Here is a 20,363-nt window from a genome sequence, read left to right on the forward strand (position 1 = left end):
GCCCCTCCCTGCCCACTGGCTCCCTGAGCCTTGGTCTCTGCGTCTGGCTAGGATTCAGTGAGGTGACCCTACTGTGGCACCCCCTGGGACCCTCTTCTCGGAGGGTGCTGATGGAGCTCACCCTGTTTTAAGCAGGGTCCTGGCCTTGGCCCTGCCCAAAGGAGGCCCAGAATAACGAGGTGCCGCCCCCACTCGCCATGACTGCAAGAGCGGGGGCCCCGAGGCTCTCACAGGGCAGGACGTGCACCAGGAAGGAGGCCTGGCCCTGCCTTTCTTCGAGGCCCCGGGGTGAGCAGACAGGCAGGGGCCAGAGCACGGTGGAGGCTGTGGGGTGTGCAAGGCAGGCAGCCGTAGCTGGGGAGCAGGGGCCCACAGGGCCTGGCTGGCACAGAGCACTGTGGTGACGTCTACCTGGGAAGGCAGAGGAGGGACAGGATGGAGCGGCTCCTAAGGGCAGTGGTCATCAAGGTGTGTAGGGCGAGGCAGGATGGGCCAGAGGCCTCCCCAGCTCCAGGCTGAATCTTCCACCGACCGACCCGCCTGGTCATCGGGAGGAACAGCTGTGCATACCCCAAGGCAGGGCCCAGCACCCACGCTCCCTGACCACCTCTGACCACACCCCAGGATGTCCCCGTGACCTTCTTGTGGCTGGGCAGACCCTCGCACCAGGGCAACCCCAAAGCTCAGGCTTCTGCCCCTGATTGAGCCCAGGTGGCAGCTGCCCCCACCCTATTCACAGGCACATCCCCTCTGTTCCTTCCTCCAACCTCTGTCCCCACCTGGTAGCTCCCACAGCCTCCCCATCCTGCCACGGCCAGTGTTCACCCCGACACCCCCATCACCTCCATGGCAGGCCCTGGGGTGGGAAGGCCCAAGGCAGACAGACCCTGAAGGGCCCAGGCCTCCCGTTTCCACTCCTGGGCGTGACCAGCATCTGAAACTCAACCTGCCAAACCAGCCTCTGTTCCAGTGTCCCCATCCTCGCAGCTGTCATCCATGCCCCTCGCTGCCCCTTACCCCGCACAGACCTTGACCACAGAGCCCAGCGATCCCGTCCTCTCCCAGCAACCGTGGCCTCCTGCATCCACCCCGCTCTCCACACCCACCAGCCTCTGAGCTGAGGACTCCACGAGCATCTCTGATGTTGCCTCTCCCTTGGTCAAACCCCGATGTCCCCCACAGCTCTCAGGGTGGTCAGTCTCATCCCTCCATGTCACTGCCTGTCTCACAGCCTGTCCCTCACCAGCCCATGAGGAGTAAAGCGTCCAGCACGGGTTTTGTACCTGGCAAGTGCCAGCCTGTGGCAGTCACTGCCCCACTGTCCTCGGCACTGTGTCACCTCAGTCCCTCTGCTGGCCTCCACTGCAGCCCTCAGCTACCGTGTGACCTTGTCCACCCCGACCAGAGTGCCAGTGGAGGAGGGCCGGGCCCGCTGGGAGCAGAGCAGTTCCTGGCACACAGCGGGTGCTCAGTAAGCGCTGGTGGCAGAAGGGACCAGACTCAGAGAGGCTGAGGAACTTCCCACTTCCCTGCAGTCCCACCCGCCGGCAGCCACGGATGTGAGGTGCACCAGGGAACGCCCCAGAAACGTGTCTGCTGAGAGCGCAGCCACGAAACGGTCATTCAGCCCGATCCCAGCGAAGCCGAAAATTAATGAGAGCAGAAGCCTCGAGGTGACCCCCAGCCCTGGCAGAATGGGGACTCGCAGAGCACCTGCTCAGGCCCATACGTAGGTCATACGTGTAGCATGTGCACATGCACGCGCACACACATGTGCTTTGTGAGCAGAGGTCTGGCAAGTCATTCTCCAAACAGCAATGAGTTCCGGGTTGTGAAATCAAAGGAATTTTTTGCTTCTTTGCATTCTACCATATTTCCTATACATCTTTCAATGAACTTTTGTCAGAATAAGGGTTTGTAAATAAACATCGTGGCGTTAACAAGGCCCTGCCTCCCCTCACACCTGGGACAGCACGTGCAGGGCAGGCCCTGTGGCCGCTTCCAAGTCTCTGGTGGTGACCGCACCATCCCGCGGGTGTGGAAAGGCACCCAAGGCCCCCACTGCACGGCTTGGGGCAGCTTCCTCCACCCCAGCAGTTGCCGGGGTGCCCAGGCTGGGGTCCTGGCCTGCCAGTGCCATCGTGTCAGCAGGAGGCCAGCACCCTCCCATCAGAGGCAGCGCCCAACCCATGGTGTCCCCCACGGCCATCACCGTTTTTCTCAAGTTAATGCTTTAAATCTGAGGCATAGCCAGGCCCCAGCTGACTGATCCTCCTTCAGCTGGTCAGCGTCAGGGACAAAGAGCACCCACAACAGGTTCCTCCTCAATGAGCTTCCCAAGCTGTTTGCTGCCACCTAAGAAAAGCAGGGTCCCAGCTGCCTTGGGGACACCTGCAGTGACCCCACTGTTGGGACAAGGTCTGCTCCAGGCAGGTGACAAGGGAACCCCAGACATGAGAGCCTGTGTTGGCCTCGGGGTCATGGGGTGACCCTGCCTTGGATCAGAGCTGCACCTGAGCAGATCGAGATGTTGCGACTTCTCACGGTACAGCGCGTGACTGCCCCCGTGGTCCCTGTCGGTGCCACCCCCACCCCCTCCAGCCTGGGCCTAGGGGAGCTCGCCAGGCCAGGCCCGGCACCAGCTGTGCTCTGCAGGGCTCACTGTCGCCCTGGCCTCTCCAGGGGCTGCTCCATGTCTGTGGCGGCTCTCGCCCGGCTTCTGTGCGGAGCCTGGCCTGCTCTTCACAGGTCAGCTCACACGCGGCTGCCTCCCTCGCCGGCTGGGTGCCCTCTCCCCCCTCCTGCTGCCTGCACCCTCCCTTCTTCTGGTCTCTCCTATCAGGCTGGGATTTCCTTAGAAGCAGGAAGGCCAAGGGGTGCAGGAGAAAGGGGCAGGCCTGTGCCAGATCCTGGCTTCACCCCAACAGAGGGCACTCTGGGCTAGCTTCCACCTGTGAGCGGGCCGAGTCCATGAGGGCAGGGCACCTGCACAGGGCCTGGCGCCAGGTGCCACGCCCCTCCCCCCCACTGTCCCTGCCCCGGGACGAGCCCTGCCCCGGTGGCCTCCAGCCTGGCACTGTGTCTGGAGGAGGGTGAACCACACCCACCCAGCCTTTGGTCATGAGCTGCTTTGTCCCAGGACGTGTGATTTGTGCTTTGGGAAGTATGTCCTCCACGAGCCCAAGGCTGCAGGGCTGGGCAGGCAGCCTGGGACTTGAACTGCCACTGTCTGGAAGTCCCAACCCAAGGGCTGGCCATGTAGTCTCTGATCAGCGTGCTCTGGCAACCACAGGTCCATGTGGAAGGAGAGAGGAAACCCGGGCCAGGGAGCGAGCATGGGGCAGGGCGGTGCACAGATGCAGGGAACCCTGCGAGCAGGTGCCAGCCTCGCTCCAAACGGGACCTCAGGACAGTCCCCACAAGGCTCCTGCCAGGCCTTTCTCTAAGTAGGCTTTACTGGACATCCAAGGACTCCCCAAGTCCTGGGGTGGAACCTGATGATGGTCAGCCCAGAGGCAAAGTCCAAGAGCTGGATGACCACATTGTTTCCCAGCTCAGAAACCACGGTCCCCAGGGCCCAACCCACGACTCCCCATCACAGACAGTGCGCTGGGTACGGCTGGAAATCTCAGAGGGATGGGTGAGGGAAAGAGTGTACCGGGTACAGGAACATGTGCAAAGGCCCTGTGGTGTATGTGTGGGGCTGCGTTAGGGACAGGAGAGACAAACTGCGGTGTTAGCAGGGAAGTGCAGGAAGGTCAGAGTGGCTGGACACAGAGAGAGGAGAGGGGCCTCTGGTGAGAGGAAGGGGCAGGGAAAACCAGAAGCCCACCCTGGGGCCTTAGTCTTGACTGAAGATCAACAAGAAGCCACTGAAAAGTTCACACACTGCGACAGTAGGTGTTGCCTCTGTACAGATCTGTATACAGGTGTGTGTGTGCACACAGGGGTCCCTGTGCATGTCTTCGAGAGTATGTAAGTGCACATACATGTCTCTGTGTGGCTGTGTGTGTGCACATCTGTTCATGTGCATACACAGCTCCATGTACATGTCTGTGAGCAGGTCCATGCCTGTGTGTGTGTGTGTGTGGTTGTGTGTGAGTGTAGACCCACCTGTATGTGTCCGTGTGCAGCTGCATGTGAGCGTCTGTGTGTGGTTGCAGAGGTGCCCATGGAGAGGAGGGATTGGCTGTGGTGTGGAGCCCAGCTAAGGCGCCCGGGGCCAAGGGCAGCTGAGTCAGGGGCTCTTCGGTACCCTACACCTACTTACAGAACCGTGGCTTTGAGCCGTGGCTTGGGAGGGGCCTGCTGAATGAGGCAGAGACCCAGTCCCCGCACTTGCTCAGGCGGGAGGGCAGGAGGCGGACCAGACAGTAAATAAACAGCGAGTGACAGAAGGTGCCGGTTCTGTGGTGGAAATGGAGCTCCTGTCGGGCTGCAAGTCTGCGTGAGTGGGCGGGGCCAGCCTCCTGATCCATGGAGAAGAGTGTGGACAGGTGGTGACAGAGCAGGTGGGCCAGTGCAAAGGCCCTGAGGTGGGAGCACACCTGGCCCGTCTGGGGGACGGGAGGGAGGCTGTGTGGCTGGTGCTGAGTTAGGGTAGGTGGTCACTGAAAGGGCAAGTTGGGAGCCAGCCAGGGTTTGGGCCAGCAGCACTATGACCTGCCCTAAGTGTCACCAGCATCCCTCTGGCTGCCCGGCTGAGGCCAGGCCAGGGGAGGCTCCTGTATGCAGACATCCAAGGAGAGGGGGCAACTCAGGCGAGGGCTCGGGGGAGGCAGACAGAGCGGTGGCTCCGAGAGACGCGTGGGCTGTAATGGACAGGGCCTGGTGCTGGAGTGGCGGTGTGGGAGCAGGGAGGTGTTCAGGGCACCCTGGGGCCTGGCCAGCAGGCTGGGAGCAGGGGCTGCTCGGAGAGCAGCAGGCATGGGAAGAGCTGTCTGCTGTCCCTGTAGTACAGGGCCCTGCTGTGCCCACGGCAGGGCTCGATACAGGTGTGTGGACTGCATCGGGGAGCACCTGCCAGCCCCCTGCCCCCACCCCTCCCCAGCCCCATAGGCTGGGCTCAGGCCAGAGTATGCAGCCACCTGCCTCCTCCCAGCGGTCTCGGGAAACAGCTCCTCTTGACGAGCTCCATCCCGGCCCCTAACAGGCCTCCCTGACTCACCTCCCCACCCGCCGCCTGGCAGGCCTCGCCTACCCCAGTTCCACGCTGCCCCTTCCCCCAGAAGGTGACAGTCCAGGGCAGGGGGACACGGACATGGAGGGACTGTGTGGCCACCTCTCTCAGGGCTTTTGCATCCTGGACACCCTCCACGCCGGGAGCCACTACCTTGCCCAGGTGCAATCCCTGGAGGCTGAGCCCGCGTGGGGCACAGAGCTCGGGTGACCCAGTGCCCATGCCTGTGTTGGCCTGAGCTCTCCAGGGCCCTCCCCTGCCCTGGTGCCTCCCACCCTTTTCCCAAAAAGCCTCACCCAGGGCTTCCTCCACAACAACCAGCACACAAAGTCAGCACCCTCTGCCCGACCCCGGCAGGGGAAGACAGCCCACAGCCAAGGTCACCAAAGGTGTCACTGCCCAAGCTGGGCTAAGCCAGGGGAACTCTGGGATGGGAAGATTTATCAGCTTATGGGAGAGCTCCCTCAACACTGTGCCCCACCTCCCCAGAGACAGCAGCCCAGCCCCTCACTCCCAGACCCCTAGCTGCCTGCCTCCCCCTCCCACCTCACAGGAAGGCCTGCCCCATGCTGAGCCGGGGCCACCAGAAAGGGTGAGGGTTCAACATGCGGACTCTGGGCTCCATGAGATGACAGACGATACCCAGACTGTGGATGGGTGGAGAGGCTGAGTCATGTCTCAGGTCCGAGCAGAGGCCATACAGATGGCCAACCCTGCTGGGGACGGAGGTAGGACCCCAGGAGATGGCAGGCAGCCCAGGCCACGGGGCCAGCAAGGCAGAGCAAGGCCGTGCCCCCAGTGCACCTTCAGGCTCCCAGGGCTCCCCAGTTATGACACACCCTGAACCCTTGAGGCTCCTGGCCATCCCTCACCCCAGCCTTAGGCCCTGGAGCTGCAGTGTGGCGGTCAGCAGGGTCTGCGGTCCCAGGCCTGTGGGTGGCAGCAGGAGTCACAGCCCATTTTGGACCATCCATCAGGCCTGCTCCACCCCACCAGCAACCCCAGGCTGCCCTTTACCCTGCCCCAGAGTCCCCGGCGGAGGCTGAGCCGCCCGGTGTGCCCCGAGCAGGGCCATGACTCAGCACTGCCCACCCCCCAGTTGCTCAGACGCCTTCTGCCCTGGCAGCAGTGGCCCTTGCACCTGCCAGCTCCGCCCTGGCAGCCAGCAGCCGCTCTGTGATGACCTGGGGACGGGGAGGAGCAGGCGGGTCGGCGGCAGACCCTCATGCTCACCGTGCCTGTGACCACAGGCCCTTCCTCACACGAGGACACCGGGCAGGGCAGGGAAGCCTCAGCCCCATGGCCAGCCCGTCTCAGGAATTGTGTTTGGGGTACGCTGAGCCCACACCTGGGGCTCTTGGGCGGTTCACACTCGACTCTGCGGCTGGCTGGGGCACCCGACTTACAGGTCGGGAGGTGGGAGCTTGCGGCCCGTGCTCAGCCACAGCGTTTCTACCTTCTTTTAAAGACGGGTCCTGTCCCCCGCCCTCTGGAACCGCCGTCCCCATGTCAGCTCCCACTGTGGCTCTATTTTAGAAACCGAAGGTCTGGAAAAGCCTGTGCCTGTGGCCACCGCCGATTATCAGCCTGTCTCCCTCTTACTGAGGAAACGTTTCCACTGCCCTTTTACGCCTGGCTGGCTGGAACCGAGTTTGCTTTCAGCCGACATCCTGCCTGCTCCTCTCCTGCCCAGGCGTCCGTCCGTCATTAGCTTTCCCCAGAGCCTGGCCCGGGCCACCGGGGCCCTCCTGGCAGCAGCTCCTCTGTGGTCTCCAAGGAGCCAGGTGTCCTCTGTGCTGCCTGTATTTTCTGTCTGTTCTGACTGAATTCCCTCCTCTGTCACACCCAGCCTCCACCCCGTGTGAAGTGCTCCGCAGACGCTGCAGCCCGATGACTGTGCATCTCTCCCTCTCCACGGCGGTCCCGTCCCACACACGTCGCCCTCATGGTCTGGTCACTGTCCAGGGCCCCCTAGACTCTCCATGGAGCCGTTTCCAGCGTGTCCATGGAAGATCGGAGGCAGCTGTGGGCTGGGCCCCAGGGAGTGGCTGTCCCAGGGAGCTGGGCACGGTGGGGTTGGGCAGGGGGCTTTGGATCTGGCTGGGCCTGGGCGGGGGCGCCTCCTCGGAGGAGGGGAGGGACCACAGGAGACCTAGGCCCAGAGGCCTGTGGCTGGCGACAGAGGGGGATGCTGCACCTGCACCCCACACCTGTCTGTTCCTCTGCTGGGGCGAGTGCCTGGACCACACACGTCACCTCTTGAGAGAAGGCGGGGAGGGGGCCGCGGCTCTATGGATGTAGAAACCAAGGTGTAAAGACGGGAGGAAGCTTTCTTGGGGCCCGGCCGCCGGGAGTCCGCAGGGCTCAGCTCCCACGACACCCTCTGACCCGAGCACCCCCAGACTTGGCCACATCTGGGTATCGCCTGCTGTTATGTACTTGTTTTTCCTTAAATTGACTCGCCTTGTTAACTTAAATAGAAGTACTTTAAAAACAACTTCACATCCCTACTTTAAATGGAAAGCCAGAGTCACTCACCATAGACAGAAATAATCTAAAATCTGAAACAGTGTAAGGGAACTGCTCTTGCTGCTGGCCAGAGACCGGTGTCTGCGAGGGGCCAGGCAAGGCCGCTTGCTGTTGGTTAAACAGCGGGGATTAGCGCCTGCTAGACAGTGTGAGAGCCACGCTGGCATCAAACTGGGATTTTCTCCTTGAAGGAAAAGGATTGAGAGAGAAATAAAAAAGGATTACCTTCCTCACGGGAAGGGTTAGTGCTGCTCACAGCCGCGGCCTCAGGCCACCTGGTATGGTCTGGTGGCCATGTAGCCCTCTGTTCCGTCCCCACTGTCCCCTGGGGACGCAGGTGGGGCGCACAGGGAGGCTGGGACCAGAGGCCCTCTCTGCTGAGACAGCCAGGGTGAAGGCAGTGGTGCCGGCATAGGAGCTCTTGGGCTGTGGTGGCCACACTGCACCCCTGGCCCTCAGCCCAGAGGCCATCTCATCAGAAAAGTGGGTCACCCCCCCAGCCCAGTTCCATCTGCCTGTTCAGCAGAGCGCCCCCCACTGCTTCTGTTGCTCCTGCACCACCCAGCACGTGCGCCCGGCCCTCTCCCCTCCGATCCATACAGGCAGGCGATCCGTCACCCAGCCACCCTGATCAGTACTGTGCCCTCTCAGAATGGAGCCTCGGTATGTGTGGCCCTGCTAGGGGTAAGGGGGCCGCGGTGGGGAACAAGCTGAGTCTGTGTGTCAAGGAGCTCATATTCTCGTCGGGGAGCAAACAATGCAGCCAGGTAGAATGGCACCGCTGAGGAACCACTGAGGACACCACGGGGCCGGGTCATTCCCAAGCCACCCACCAGAGCGGGCAGGCATTCTGTATACTTCCGGTGGGCTCCGCGCAGCCTGAGGGGAAGCTGCCTGGAAACCAAGGCTGCCTCTCTGAGTGGGGGTTCCAGCCAGAGAGCTGCCCCCCAAAAGCTTGAGGGTTCTGGAAGAGGCTCCACACCTGGGGGCAGGCAGCCAGCAGGGGACGCATGACAGGATGGCAGTCGGCACAACCTCCTAGAGCAGCAGCCTTGTGGGCCGTGGGAGAGGCACTTCTGCAGCACCTGGATGCGCGTTGCTAGGGCTGAGCAGGACACCACAGACCGCGTGTGCCGGGGCCAGTGGGCCAGGTGGGCGTCCACACCCATGCTGGTCTGGGAGGGCGGGACCCGTATTCCCTGCCTTGCCGGCAGGGCACTGCCTTGTAGGCTCCCTGTCCAGCTCCCCCTGGGTGGGGAAGGGCGGGGCTGTGGCTCTCAAGGCCTCCCGGGCAACTGCTCAGGGCGAGGACACACCCACATCCACGCACTGCACCAGGGCACCCCAGTGCCTCTTCTTCCCGCCCAGCGTGGCCCCGGAAAGGACGTGACGGTTTCAGGCTTTTGATACGACATCACATACAGATGCTCCTGGACTCACAATAGGTCACATCCCAATAAACCCATTGTAAACTGACAATATTGTTAAGTCGAAATGTATTTAATACACCTACCCTAATGGACATCATAGCTGAGCCGAGCCCACCTTAAACGTACTCCGTCACTTGCGACAGCTACAGTTGGGCAGAAGCACCTGACACCTGTCTCATGGCGCTCACGGAAAACTGTCCTGACAGTGAGAAACGGAATGGCTGGACGGGGACCCCCAGTGTGGTTTCTGCCGAACACCATCGTAAAGTCTAAAAACCATGAGTCAAACCACCATAAGTTGGGGCCCGTCTGTATTTTGGGGCTAAAATGCCACATCTTCTCGAGGACCTAAAACCCCTGCTTGCCTTGATGCCAGTGACACAACCTGGGGCAGGGACAGACCACCCCCCCCCGGAACTGCATCTCCCACAGTGCCCAGGCCCACCCTGCCTGGCTGACAGTGCACTCTTGAAACCCAGGGAGAGGCTCCTTCCCCACAAAGACCCCCAACCACCGCCAAGTGTGGCGTGTGCTGGCTTGGCAGTGGGACTTGACCTCCTCTAGGAACAGACAGGCAGGACGGCCACAGACTGGCCCTGCCTCGGCCTCGGGGCTGCTGGCCCCTCCTGCCGGCGCCTCCCCTGACCCCCTCTCGGGCTGGGCTGGGCTCCTGCTCCGCCTCCTCCCCCAGTTGCCAGCTCTGCTTCCCTCGAAGCAGGTGCTCTGTGAAAGATTTGCAGAGCAGATGGATGGGTAGATGGATGAACACCAAAAAATATTTGTACAGGGCTCAGAAGCTTCTCCAGCACTCCCTTTTGAGTGCGTTACCTAACACGACCTTTCCCGGTAGCCCACAGAGGGGTCGTGCTGCAGTCCACATGGGGCCTCAGGGCTCGAGGTCTCTGTTGACCCACAGCCTGGTCCCGGAGCCCCTGACGCCCTGAGACCTGGGGCCCGGCTCTGCTGGGATTCCCTGGGCCCCTCCGTGGTGCCTCCCTCCACACCCTGGGCCTCCCACACCCTCTCGCTCCTGCTTTGCACAGACCCTCAAGTGCACATTTCACCTGCCCTTCCTCAAACGGCAGGCCGCCCCTAAGGACCCCAGCCGCTCGTGGTTCCCAGGTCCTTCCGTGTGTGGCCAGCATCCTCCTCTTGGAACTTTTCCTGCCCACCCCTCCTCTCTTACTCTCTCACCCCATCTGGGGCCTCCTCCCCCGTCCCCACCTGCCCCTCCCATCCCAACCAGCTCCGCCCAGCTTGAAACGCAATCCTGACCACTTCACACCTTGCTGAAGTGACATGGGAGCCTGGGCCCAGCCAGCCTCTGCAGAAATCAGCCTCCCCAGGTCCTCGTGCCCTTCCCGCGCATCCCCTCATGCCAGAAAACCCCTAGCTTCCCTGCAAATTGCCCCCAGACTTCCCCCTCAGATGGGCTGGGCCTCCGAGGACCCTTTGTCTCCCTAGGCCTAGGGCAAGGGGATTCCAGGGTGGCCTGTCCCAGGAGCTCTGCAATGTCCTCCAGCCCACTCCCCACCCTCGCCCTCCTCCCTCCGTGGCCTTGACTTTGTTGTAAATCCAGGGTTTACAACCTTTTCCGGTAGGATGACCTTCCCTATGTAAAACAACGTCATCAACAACAAATCACAACAGAAAAGACCAACCTGTAGAGTCCAACATAATTACAGATGTGTTTCTAACATCCATTAGTGACCAAAAATTGCAACCAAACTTGGGACTGCTGGCTGGTTGCTGGTTGGTCTACTCAAAAGTGAGTTAAAGCAGGGATTCCTAAGAAATAAAAAATACTTTTTACCTAAGACAGATAAACGTACATTCATTCCCCAATCTTGGAGAGGGCTATGCCCTTTTCCTGGAGCCTAGGTTCTCATTCCGGACTCGCCGGCAGTGCTCTTGCTTAAACCACAGCACACCTGTGTGGCGTCTAGTTTACTCTCTCCCACTCGAGCGAGGTGGCAAGGTAACTGAAATCCAAACCCTAGGCGGCTGCGACTCTCTGTCCCCAAACTTACGGTTGTCTTGTCCACACCAAACCTGACCGCGACTTCTACTGAGGATACAGTGGAATAGCCAAGTTTGGGACAAGCACAACTGACTCAAAGGGGCGCGAGCGCAGCAGAAGTGCCCCGGGCAGGCGTTGTGATGTCCTGGAGGGTTGGGCCTGCCGCAGACACAGGCTGGCATGCTTTACAGGGAAGGGAGAGGGCAGCCACTAGTCCAGCGAGCCAGCACTGAGGACAGAGGAAACAAGGGGTTCTGTGCCCCAAGATTTCCGTAAGGCTTGTAAGTGACTCTGCATTTCATTTATCACGACAGCTTCTGCAAATATTTGAAAAATGACAGCATGTGCACATGCAAGACATTAATGATTCAGGGCTTGGGGACGTGTGATTGCATGTCTGTGGGTTCTTTGCAGTCACTCCGCAGTGACCAGGGCCCAGGACACTGGGCTGGCATCTCCATGCCACTGGCCACCCCCCGCACTGCTGACCTGCAGCAGTCTCCTCTTAAAAGCAGGCCCCTTTGCCTCCTCCAGGCACCCTGCTTATTCTGAAGCCATGGTCCAAGTGCATGGGAGGAAGACCAGGGTTAGCACAGTGCCCCCATCTGTACACGGGCCCAGCCCCACCAGCGGCCCTGCCTTGGCTGGGCCTCTCAGTGCCCTTCTGCTAAAGGAAGGGGACACAAGATGACCAGGGAGGCCCTTCCCTGTGGCCCCAAGCTGTCCTGGCTCCAGACACACCCAGCCATGTGTGCAGTCTTCTGGCCCACAGCCACCACAGCCACGCACACCGGGGCCACAGCACTGCCTGAGGAATACTGACTCAGGAGGAAATCCGGCCAGATATTTCCCTGGGCCAGGGGTAAATAAATAAATAAATAAATAACGGGAAGGTTCCACCTACAAGGGGAAGGCGGTGATGACAGCAGGGAGGAGGCAGGGCCTTCACGGGAGCCACATCAAAGGTGCTGCTGCCTCGGGCAGGCCTGGGTGGAGAACCTGTGGCACCCTTCTGGGTCTCTGTGGCTGCAATCTCCTCCCCCTGCCTGAATGTGGCATCCTACAATCTCATCTCCACCTCTCACACCTGGCTACCCCAGGCCAAAGCCCCTCTGGGGAGGGCTCTAGGAAGCCAGACAAGCAACCTGCTCCTTCCAGGGTCCCCCTGTCCCCTGGGCTCCTTTGAAGGTGGGCACCCCCTGTCCGCTCCCTCCTTCTTCCTTGCCCTGCCCTCAGCCTCTGTGCAGAGCTGCCGAACTCACACCCACATGCTCAGAACCACCCCTGCAGGCCGCCGGCTGGTGTGGCTCTGAGAAGCCACACCATGTCTGAGGGAAGGGCCCAGGAATGTGCACTCATTCTGTCAAGAGCTGTGGGTCCTCCCGAGGCCAGCGGCCTGGGGCCCCTGCACTAAGAAACTGCTCCAGGTGACTCCTGGCTGCTGGCACTGGTCCATCCATCTGTGACGGGCCACGCCCGAGTTTCCAAGCCCACAGTAGCCTCCAAACCCCGTCTTGACTGGGTCCTTCCTTGAGCCTAAGCGGGGGATTCTCGTGAGGGAGAGAGGGAGCATTTCGGGAGAAACCTGCAGGGGACTGAGGGACGCAGGATGGGGCCAGGGAAGGAGTTGCCCCACAGGGAACTCAGAAAGGAAAGGACATCGCGGCTGTCCTCCTTGAAGGAGGGGGCAGAACCTCCCAGGCATTTCCAGGAAAGGGGGCCCTGAGGGCCCAGGGCAGATCTCAGGAGAGATGCAGAGCTGCTGAACCACAGCTGGGCTAGGTGCACCAGCAGGGAAGGCGACCTGGGGGCACTGGTGGCATCCACTAGATGCCCAACATGCAGTCCTTCGGCAGCACCTTAAATCAGGGAGGTGCTGGCCTCAGGGGAGCCCTCAGGTGACCTTCTGACTCTCTCCGAAATCTGAACACTTACCCCCGCCCTGCCAGCCTCAGCTTCTCATCTGCACGGCAACAGTGACCTCTCTGTTCTTGCTGTCCCCAGCCCTCTGCACTGTCACCAGCAGCAGCCAGGGGGATCCTTGTAAAAACAAGGCACAGCGCATCTCTCTTGTGCTTGAAAACTTCTTGCACTTGCCACCCAGGGCAGGCCCACAAAGTCCTTCCAGGGCCCCAGGGCTCTGAGACGCCTGGCCCCTCTGACCGCCCCCTGCTCCTGCCGGGCTGGCCTCCTGCTGACCTCTGCTGACCCCCGGCACCATCACGTTCTCTCTACTCGGGGCTCTGCGCCGGCCGTTCCTTCCGCTTGAAAAGCTCTTTGTCCATAGCGCCAAGTGGCTCTCTCCACCCCTACGATGGCTCAGATGTCCCCTCCGTGGGAGGCCTTCCTGCCCATTCTACCTACAATTGAAAATGAACCCCAAACTCCCAGACAGGCACACCACGCACGGTGTCTCTCCAGCAACTGCCTAACTCACTTGGGGGGCTTACTGCCCCCCAGTGCACTCATAACAATGGACGCACCGCAGGGCGGGGCCGCTGGTCCACTTGTTCCCTCACGTATCCCATGTGCCTACAAAGACCTGGCACCAAGCAGGTGTCCGTTGTCAACCTCAGCCCCTTGTGGTGACTGAGGGGAGGGATGGGTCACCACGGAGCAGGGAGGGGCAGCGGGGACTTCTGCCAAATCTCCTGAAAAGGCCATTGGCCTTCTCCAGATGGACATGGGTGGATGTGCAGCCACCTCTTGCCTGGACTTGGCCAGCCCTGCCCAGTGTCCCACCGCTGAGCCCCCAGGCCCAGGGGCCAGGCTGCCCCTCATCTTGTAAGCCATTTGGGACTGGGCTTGTGTTGCTGCCACTGAAAGCCTACCCCACACCCCACACAGGCTGCATGGCCCCACCCTTGCCCCCTGCCCAGCCTTCTTCCTGTGCCAGTGGCCCCCAAACCCTGGCCCGCCCGGAGCCTGGGGTGCAGCCCATCCTTTTGCCCAGGCCCCTTGGGGCCGCAGTGGCCACGCCCTCCACCCACTCCACACTGTCCTCGTCCTCGGGGCAGGAGGGAGAGCCCCAGGACAGCCAGTGAGACAAGACCAACACACTGGAGGCCAAGTAGGGGGACTAAGCCCAGCCAAGGACTCCAGGAGTCGGGGCAGGGCCGGGGGGTGCCGGCAAGGCCAGGAGGCTCCCTGGAGGAGGTGGCGATGTTGGGGGGACAAGGACACCCCCATCAATGCCTCTGCGCCATCCCAGCCGCCGGGCAGGGGCAGGGCGGGGCATGTCCTCGTGTGCGCGTGGTGTTATCATAGAGGAAATCGATGCCTGGCACTGGCCCAGTGTTTAAGGGAAATGAATAGATTTTGGCCGAGGACAAAGAGAGTTTGATTAATCAGAAATTGGATAATGGAAGCAACACTCTAATTATTTTTCTTCCCGGCATTTTATCAAGAAATATGTTTGCACAGCATATCAGAGGTAACAGAGTGGGTGAGGGGGTGATCGAGCTGGAAGAAAGCCCAGCTGCACCCACCCTCGCAAGCAGGGGCCAGATGGCCGGCCGGGGTCTGGCAGCCACTCCCAGGGCCACAGGAAGCAACAGGGGCTCGTGGGGCAGGCCTGAGGCCACAGCAGCCAGGCAGCTAAGGCTAGAGAAGACATGCCACGCAGGGCTGGGCAGGGCAGGCAGGAGGGCCAGGCCCTCATGTGGATCCTGCTCCTCACCTGGTGCAGCCACAGTCACCGCAGCATGGGGGCCTAGGAGTTGGGGATACCCCCAGCTCATGGGGGGCCAGGGCCTGCTGAAGGGAGGGTGAAGGCTATAGGTGTCAAGTTCTCCAGCCCTCCATCAAGGAGGGTCTCCAGAGGGTCCCTGGTGAAGCCTGGTGAGCCACCCATGGCCAAGGTCAGACAGGACCACTGGGCCCCCTGCAGGACCCAGAGCCTGGGACTCACATACGTCAGCCCTCCCTAGTCATTCCCCCTCCTTCCCTGCTGACTCCACTTCTGCAGCACCTAGAGCTGGAACCACACGGGTTAGCCAGCACCCCGTGTCGGTGCTCATCTGGGCTGCCCGTCCCAGGCAGGCTTCTTGGGACTCCTTGCCGGGGCAGAGCTCAGCACGGGGTTTACACCCAGGAGGAAGCTCCCAGCCTGGCCGAGCAGTTCAGTGTCTGCCTCACTCACGCACTGGCTCATTCATTCAGTGTGCAGAGAGAGGCTGCCACGGGCCAGGCGTGGGGCTGGACCCTGGGGCCACTGCAGGGAGCAAGGCTCACATGAGCACGGAAGAGACATTCAGCAATGACTTGAGCTGTTCCCAAGGCTGGGGGGCGGGGGGGCAGTCCTCACCTGATGGGGGCAGGGTCGGAGTTGCCGAGGAGGGGCGTGTGAGGAGAGATGGGGATGCGCTGAGGCTGGCAGGCAGGAGGGGGTGCACGGTGGGGTTGGCCATTCGCCGGCGAGCACGTCTATACGCTGCCTCCTCTGTGCTGCAGACACCACCAGTCACCTGTGACTGTTAGCCCTCTGGGCCGGACACAGCCTTAGAAATTTGGGTAGCCACTCCGGAGTTGGGGTGAGACGTGAAAACTATCCAAACCCTTGACCCGGCCGAGAGCTTCCGCTTTAAAGGCAAGGAAACTGAGCCCTAGAGAGCGAAAAGAGTTCCCCAGGGTCACCATTACAGGCATGGCCGAGACTCCCACTCAGGCCTCGTGCCTCCCTGCTGGCCTGACTGAGAGGTCACTTCCTGATCCTGGGGCTCAGGGCCATGTGGAAGGGCCACTCAGTCGTCTCCATGTTCCTTTACTACCATCAGAGCCTTGGCTCACCCTCGTAGGCCAGTTTCCCACGGACACACCTCTGCGTGTCACGGCTGTGTGAGTCCCCAAGTCTGACTGAGGCCCCCCTAGTCATGCTGTGTCCCTGAGGGCCGGTGTCAGCCCGAGGCATCCGACTCAGGGAGGGAAGCCAGGCAGTCCACCTGTCTCTGGCCGGAGAAGGAACCACAGGCAGGCCTGATGGGACCCAGCTAGTGGTGTCCACCTGTCGGTGGTTTGTGTTGGGGGCCAAACCTAAGGCCCAGAGGCACAAGCTCTTAGGAGCAGAGGGTTGAGGTGGAGCAGCAATTCTCTGGCGTGAGAGCACACAGCCCAGCCCTGGCTGGGAAAGGAGCTCGACGGGACCACGTGGCCTGTCCGCTTGTCAACACTCCCCTCAACAGTGAGGTCCGGGGGGCCAGTGCTCCGCGGTGAATACAGCCTCCGCCCTTGTGGAGCTCACGGTCAGGTCCAGGAGAGAGAAGGTTAACAAACACGATAAGTAAATTAAATACGGAGCAGGTCATGCTGTGGCGAGTGCTAAGGAAGGAACATCAGCGGGAAGGGTCACAGAACCGTGTGGCAGGAACACGCGTGCTGTTCTAGATAGAGGCCTGGACAGCCTCGCGTGAACAAGCAGTTAGAGGCTCTGCAGACTCTTCCCACATGTGGCCCTGTCTGAGAACCATGAGTGAGAAGAAATGGCAGCTACAAGGATAGCTGGTCCCTCCAGAGACCCTGACACAGGGAGACAGTAGCTAAGCAGCCAAAGGAAAGAGATTCAGGCAGAAACCAAGGAAGTGCGAAGATGGCGGTGACCACCCAGTCTCCTGTGCCGTCTCTACAATAAGCCTGACCTTGGCAGCCAGCTCGCGGACCCCAGCAGGGAGGGAGCCCCTGTGCCACCAAAGAAGGGCCTCACAGCCCACCCATTTCAGCCCCCTGCTTTAGAGAAAAGGAAACTGAGGCAAAAAAAGATGATGTGCCTGCCCAGGGGCACATGGCTGCGGGAAACAAACCCAGCCCCCCGCGCTGCCTCTCCCAGGGGTGTGGAGTGAGAAAAGGCACGGCTGGATGGAAAAGCCGAGGGGTGGCTGCAGCCCACCAGCCTTGCCCAGAGCGGGGGCCAGAGCCCAAGAGCTGGCCCCAGCCGCCATGCCGGCCTCCAGCACAGCTGGCCCAGACAGTCCTCTGCGACCACCCTTCCTGTGACCAGCCGGGGCCAGGCCGCCGGGGGGAAGCTGGGCCGCCCCACGCTGCTGAGACAACAAGCCCTCAGGTTCCTGGACACACTCCCTGGGGCCTGATGAACTGGACCCAGGGGCTGGGTTGGACCCACTGAGGCAGGGGAAAGAACCCACCTCTCCAGGGCTCAGTTGCCTCAACCACAGAACCAAGGTAAACAGGCCCCTTCTCAGTGGCACTGGTTGTAGGAGGATAAAGTGAACTGCGACCCCTGGAAGACACTTGTCTGCGTGACCCAGAACAGATAGATTCCACGTGCCCTCCTTGCAAGTGCCAGCATCTGGGCGCTGGGGGAGGCACGCACACCAGGGCCACTCTCCTCCATGTCTTGGATGACCTCTGCCTCTGAGGCCAGGCCCCTCCCAGGGAACCCTGTCCTGGCGCCTCTCCATCCCAGGGCCAGGGGGGGCTGCTCAAGGGGGCAGGGGTCTCCTGAAAGGTTTGCTCTGACCACAGCCCACACTGCAGGAGAGGCCTGGCTGGGCCCTCGGGAACTCGTGTGTTTCTGGCTGAAGGCTGCTGAAGTAACACCACCGGGCTTGACACCATTTGTAAGGCCCCTCCCTGCACTGTGGCTTTTAACAGTCTCGCTTCTTAGCACTTTTTGATGGATTCTCCAGGGACGTCTCTAAAAGAGAGTTATACCTTAATTTAGAAGCAAATAACTCAAAACTCTGTGATGTAGCAGGTTCTTTTGGAAAAGAGATGAACTCAAGGAAGCCATTGCTGTGTGAAGCTGTGGCCATACTCGCCCAGGGCCTGCTGACGGGACCACCTGGACCTCAGCCTCGAGATGTGCTTCCTGCTGCCTCCTGCCTGAGGGGCCACAGCCAGGAGGAAGAAGTGACAAGTTGCAGCAGGCAATTCTTCACTTAGCGCGTGGCTTTGGGCTCTCTGGGCCAAGAGGCCAAGCGAGGCTTACAGGCTGGGTCTGAATGACCCCAAAAGCAGCCCCAAGGGTCGAACTCGACCCACCCGCCCACTCAGAGAAGGGAGGAGAAACGCAGTGGAGAGAGGGCAGCAGGCAGGCCGTGGGCCCACGCTCTAGGCCTGCCTTCTCCTCGGGGACCACCACAGCCTCAGCACTGTCTCTAAGGTCACCACATGTCTGGGCAGCCACATGGGTTTAATGCTCTGCTGTCACTGTTCTTACCTGCTTAATGGTTTTTACCAAGGGGCTCCACAAGTCATGTGGCCGCCATGCCCATGTTGCTCAGTCCCCAGGCTCCGGCCCTGCGGCACCGTCACAATCACGCTCCCGCCTCACTTGCTCGCCAATCCTCAGTCTCCTTTTCTGGATGCTCCGTCCCTATACATGCTCAGAGCAGTGGAGGGCCTGAGGCCCAGCCTGGCCTCTTCTGGTCCCATCTGTCCTCAATGCCCAAGTGACCTCGGCCAGTCCCTGGCTTCCTGCACACCGTGGTGCCAAGGACTCCAAGTTGCTACCTCCAGCCTCGCTCGCCCCACTGACCACCATGAGCACCGTTCAATGGCTCCCAGGGCCTCAGATTCAACACCCAACTCCCTGACTCTCATGAACGGGGCTTTTCGCATCTTTCTTCCTGGCCTATGCCAGCTCTGTCTTTCCACTGGCTCAGACCAAAAATCTGCAGCTGTCCTTGCCTCTATCCATTGCAGATCTGACCTGCTACTCTTTAAAATAAATCTCCCATCCAACCACTTCTCATGGCCTCCAATGTACCTACCACCAGCAGCCTCTGCCCCCAGAATGTTGCAGCAGCCCTTGACAGACCCTTGGTCTTGCCCCCACCCCAGCCTATTCCCCCACATCAGCAAAGAGATCTTTTAAAAAAGTACAAATTAGCTGAAGTCTCTCCTTTGCTCCAAATCTGTCAAGGCCTTCCCACTTCACCAGGGCCTGCGGAGCCCTGCTGGACCTAGCACCAAGACCCACCCATGCCCCCACACCAGGCTCCAGCCGCTGGCCTTCTGGGGGCCTGCAGCAGCTGGGCAGCGTCTGCTCAGTGCCCCTGCACCTTCCTTCACGCCCCGGCCAGCCGTGCCACTTGCCCATCGCTTCTCCACGGCACTGCGCCAACACCCCCTCCCAGGTATCTCCACTGTCTGCTTTAGTTTTCTCCATGGCACAGCACTCGGTCACTCACATTACCGTCAGCCCCTGCCCATCTGAGGTAAGCACCATGAGCAGACACCACGTCCCTGCTGTGCCCCTGTGCTGAGTGTAGCGCCTGGCACGCGGACAGCGCCGATAAATGTTAGTTGAAAGAATGAATGGATGGGTTGTGTGAGGTTCCGTTCCTCAGGCTGACATCTCCTCTCACACGCTCCAGGATCCGTACGACGGTCCCTATAAGTTAGTCCCTATCAGAGGATGCCCATGATGTGCCTCCCCTGCCAGCCTGGTCTCATGAGAGGGGCCTAGCTTGTGGGAAGGGTGGTGCAGGGATTGACGGGGCACTCTTGGCACTGTGTACAGATGAGGACAAAGAGGCTCAGGGAGGATGGGCCTGGACCGGGGACTGCAGGGCCAGGGCCTGACCCCAGGTCTTCTGCTACCTAGACCAGAGTCCTTGCCTCACCACCCGGGTGCACGAGAGGCTGGGGGCTCCCATGCCCCTGCCCAATCTGCACAAGTTGCGCCTGGGCCCTGCTCTGGGTTTCTGCCTGAGGCTTACCCTTGGTGTATGTGTTAACCCTTCCGTCCATGTCTCTTGGCGCTTGCATGCTGGCAGGCACCTCTGAAGGCTCGACTACCCCAAGTTTTCTTCTTGGGGGCTTCGGGAGAGCAGCATGCTAATCTGCCTCCTCCAGGGTTCCCAGGAGCTGGCCGTGGTCAGCAGCAGCAAGATGCCTTCACCGCCGCACAGCATCTCAGATCTTCTGCAACTAGCATGGGACAGCACAGGGCTGCCTTATCCTCACCTCCACGGGAGGAAGTGGTACAGACGCATTCACACACCCGACAATTACAGTCAGCACTCCTGAGAGGCAGCCCTTGGCCCCAGCGGCTTCTCTGCAGGGGCCCTGGGCAGGCTTGTCAAGTTGTGGAGTTACCCGGAAGTTCCCAGAATCGCCTTAGAAGCTCCTGAGGTCCAGACCGAGGCACTTCTTGGACTCCATGAGACAGGGCTAGAGGTTGGGGACAGGGAGGAATCCATTCTGTATCCCAAACCCAGAGCCCCATGGCAGGACCCTGGAACAG

General features: G+C 60.9%; 1 protein-coding gene across 1 annotated transcript in view; it reads left to right on the forward strand.

The window, feature by feature from the left end:
• Positions 1-20,363, forward strand: part of RSPH14 (radial spoke head 14 homolog) — a 70,101-nt gene that overhangs the window by 38,434 nt on the left and 11,304 nt on the right. The gene's annotated exons all lie outside the window — the stretch shown is intronic.

This window comes from Eulemur rufifrons, chromosome 21, assembly GCF_041146395.1.
Source record: "Eulemur rufifrons isolate Redbay chromosome 21, OSU_ERuf_1, whole genome shotgun sequence".
Classification (NCBI taxonomy): domain Eukaryota; kingdom Metazoa; phylum Chordata; class Mammalia; order Primates; family Lemuridae; genus Eulemur; species Eulemur rufifrons.